Source organism: Bison bison, unplaced genomic scaffold (genome assembly GCF_000754665.1).
Source record: "Bison bison bison isolate TAMUID 2011002044 unplaced genomic scaffold, Bison_UMD1.0 scf7180017864376, whole genome shotgun sequence".
Lineage (NCBI taxonomy): Eukaryota > Metazoa > Chordata > Mammalia > Artiodactyla > Bovidae > Bison > Bison bison.
Genome location: NW_011494948.1, coordinates 1,042,178 through 1,046,594, shown reverse-complemented (window position 1 = coordinate 1,046,594; position 4,417 = coordinate 1,042,178).

Genomic DNA, 4,417 nt, shown 5'->3' with positions numbered 1-4,417 from the left:
GAACACCAGCCAAGAGCAGCAGAAGTACCTGACCATCGAAAGAATATATAGAACACCAAAACTCAGTAGGATGAAGGAACAAGAGGGAAAAACAGGAAAGTTAGTAGACTAGACCTGCCCTCAGCAGGTGGGGGAATTGAAGCAAGGGTCCAATCCCCACATCTGGGCAATTGCTTGGGTCAGGGGAGAAATATTTGAGGCTGAGAGTGAAGCAGCTGACCAGTGACAGCATAAATGGAATGAGAATCACACAGGCAATTCTTGCCACAGTCATACATACCCCGGACAGGGACACATCAAGCCTTAGTTTGACTCTTCCATTACAATTTAGCTTAGGTTTTGGTCTCTACCAGAATGAATAGACCCAGCACCCCTCAAATTGGACCATTTCAGTGTGTTCTGACTTGTGTTTCATTCTGCTTTCAAAAGACAAGCTCTCCAGCTCCAGCTGCAAGAATTATCAGCTAAAGGCAAGCTGTGCTAGCTGATGTGCATGGCTCTGCTGGGTCTCCTCTCACCTCAGCTGACACTGACTGAGCAGAGAACAGTTACCCCCTCACTCTTCCCACTGCATTGAGCACTTCTGTATCAAGAACTGTTGTTGAAATGTTTTTCCAAAACAAAACTTTCAGGCTTTGAATTCTTGTTGGCAAATAAACTCTAATGCCTAGCAAAGCACTCCCTACACTTTCTGTTAGCACAATTCCTTTCTGGAAACCAGAGCACGAGGATTTGCAGCAGGGAGGTCACAGCAGTGTCAATTTTAAACATTACCTGTAGCCTATTGAGGCATAATGTATGTGGGAGTTTGAAGTAGAGGATACAGTCTTTAACAAAAATTGTGCAAACCCAAACTCATCCCTAAAAATAATTTTCTAAACAAATCATCTAAATCGGCCTATGACCATTTAAAATTTTTTGACATTTAATATTTTGTTAGAACAAGTTATATATGTGGTTATCTGTGATTATATCTGAGTAGTGGGATTATGGAAGGCAATTTTCTCATCCTTTTCTATATTTTCATCAACACAAAACAATGCATGCATTTTTGTTGGGAGTTTTGTTTTTGTTTTTTGTTTTTTTTTAATTTTAGATGTTTGGAGGCACTTTGTTTATTTTTATCTTGAGGATGACTAGCTTTCCCAAGGCTCACTGCCTCGAGCTGTCTTTCAGTCTGGGAGACTCGGTCTTAGGAGTCACCTGACGCCAGCAGATATTCGATGCACCCAGTTGTGGCATACACCGCAGCTTTATTGCCTTTTCTGGTTGTAATTTAAGAGAGACCTCAAATCTGTTGAATCAGATACCCAGGGGCAACTTGGAAAGGAAGAGGCTCACTGGGTTTATTGCGCTCGCTGGCAAGAGGGCAGAATGACTGAGCATAGCCAGGATACACAAAAGGCAACATTTTTATATGGGGATCGGCAATTTGTCTTTGTATTTTATGAATTACATGCAGAGATGTATTGCAGGGAAATACATGGGCATTTTTGAAAGCAATTAATTAAGCATGCAATTTATATGAAAACAATTTACTGCAGGACATTATCGGGGCACCCAAAATGCACATGCAATTTCCTTGCCTTCTAATTTGTGGACATAATTTATTTTGATTGCACAATTAGTAAAGGAGACCTTTATTAATTTCAGTGCAAGTCTAAAGAACCAAGACAAATTTAGCAGTGAAAGAGTTTGCCTTAATGGAAAGAGGAAGGCGTGGCCTTAAGCTCTTGTCTTGTGAATAAGCTTTCTGAATCCAAAGCCATGAATTTATATCTATTTCTGCTCCAGACTGTCTTCAGCAGGGCACTTCACCACTCTGAGCTTCAGCTTTTTCTTTCATAAAATGGAACTGAAAAAAAAACTCCCTGGTGGACTGGCATTTAATGACAGGTTTGCAAAGCCTGTCATGGTTGGGTTTGTCCCTCAGTCACAGCAGCCTGCCCCACGCCTGGCCTCGCTCGGCAGCCGCATCCCTCCCCAGGTCTCCCCTTCAAGGTAAGTGCAATCCCATCACGTGCAGCAGGTCACTGCAGTGCCCTTACCAACTGACTCTACAACAGAAAAAGCAGACAATGGCCTGAAACAGATTGTTGTTTTATGAGAAGCAAACTGCCAGGGTGGAAATGGAGCCCAAGACCCCATTAGCCTGATCCTATATCACACCAATAAATTAGTCCAAATCATCAAAATTTCACTAGCTATTTTTAAATCATAAAACTCCCAAAGGAGTAGGTAGGTGTTCTTTTTAAAGGAGTTGGGAAGAACTATCAAAATACTGGGTTGGCCAAAAAGTACCATTGATGGTATGGAAAAATCCAAACAAACTTTTTGGCCAACCTAGTAGTGACAGAAAAGTCTTTGGAGGTCTGCCAGCAGCATGAAGAAAGCACTTATTGGCCCCTGACCCCACCGCTTTCCCCCACACCCACTGAACACTGAAAAGAAGCAGATGACAAAAACCAAAATGCTCTTGATAACTTGCTAGACTCCCATTACAGCCCCATAAAGTAGGTCGTTTGTTCCCATTTTGCAGATGGGACTCAGAAAGGTTTAGCGGGGCTCCAAAAGTTAGGTGGAATCCAGTCCAATTGCCTCCAGAGTCTGTGTTCTTTTCACTGGAGCTGTGGGCTCCCCAGGGAGTGCAGACATGGGGACCAGGTAATGCTGCCCCTTCTGTGAGCCTTCCCTCTGGCTGCTGAGCCTGAAAACAGCATTTTAGGCACTTTCCAAATTTCAAGTGGTACTTAGCTTGTGTGTGCTGAAAATCACCACTTCCACTGTGGCCTATAACCTTTCCTTGGCTTTTGATAAACCACTACCTTCAATTTCAATAGCACTCAATTGTTTTCTAAGCACACTTATAGTAGTTATTTATATATGTAACTTGAACTTTACCAGAGTGGGCTGACAACATAACATTTTTCTCTCACATACAAATTACAGTGCCACTGAATCTCCACAGATCCAGATTAGCAGAAAATCTAAGCTTTCTATACTCATATAAAGAAGCTCCCTCCTAGGCATTGATTAGAATTCCCAAGTATGCTTACTCAGTGCACAGATTCAGTCTGGATTTTCTCACTTTAAGGGTAAAGTCGATGATACTAAAAAGCCAAAGAAATGCCCTGATCACTGCCAATGTTGATGTTGTTACCAAATCCAGAGGTGCTACTGGGAAAAAAAAAGCTTTGCTCATTGGAACAAGCACTAGAAAATCCTAGGAATTGGAAGCACTGCCCATCTGCTTCCATTGTTGCTGCTATTACTTGGACACTATGTCATCACTCAAATGAAGGAGATTCCCACAGCTGGTGGCTCCACTGCCATCCCGTTCCTTAAACCCAACTGCCAGGTTTAATCACAGATGTCCCCACCCAAACCCAACCTAGAGTTATAATTGTTATTATGTTCCTAGCTCTTTGTATTCACGCATGTTTTTCCCAGCAGAGACCACATGCTGGGGCGGTTTCGAGCATCAGCCAAGGACTGTATGGAGTTCAGGCACCCACAGCCTTGGCTTTGGTGCTGACCTGGGGTCACTCATTCACACTCCTTCCCCTCCCTCACAGTGACTTCCTCTCAGAGTTCCTGCCAGCCTCTATGGAGCTCTGAGCTAGATGGGCTTTGCTCTGGTCCATCAGAACTTCAAAGTCTCCTTGCATACTTTGTAAACTTGTGGGAAGACGCAGAGTAAAGTGGGATTTTGCAGGTATCTAAACACCTTAAAGGGGTCACTTGGTGGCCCTTTCCAAGAACAAGTGAGTCTGCCTACAAGTGAAGACATTTTCTAACTGAAAGAAGACTTCTTAGCATTCCAAAAATGATGCTCATGAAGTTATTTAAAAGTCAGTGAGTCCTGTCTGCCTGGGCACTCTATAAATAAGCTTTCTCCCTCTCTCTCTAAGGTTATTCCAAGCATACATTCATGAGGATATGAGAGATATGCACGTACAGTTCTCTTGAGATGGTGAAGGTATAACATAAATGATTATCCCAATGACAGAAATGATATCACATGCAATTTACTCACTGCCTACTGTGACACTCTACTAGCTGCTTTGTTTATGGGTATCTTTTTAATCATCAGAATAACCTTACAAGGTAGATACTGCCATCATTCTTGCATAACAGATGAGAAAACTTGAGCTCAAGGAGGTTAAGTGACAAACTAGTAAACAGCAGAGCTGGGATCTGAACCCACATCTAGCAGATTCAAAAATCTGTTTTCAGGACTACCCTGGTGGTCCAGTGGCTAAGACTCTGTGCACCAAACATGGGGGACCTGAGTTCAAGCCCTGGTCAGGGAACTAGATCCCATATCCACAACTAAGACTGAAGATCCTGAGTGCTGCAACTAAGACCCCAAGCAGCCAAATAAGTAAGAATATATTTTTAAAAATTCATTTTCATA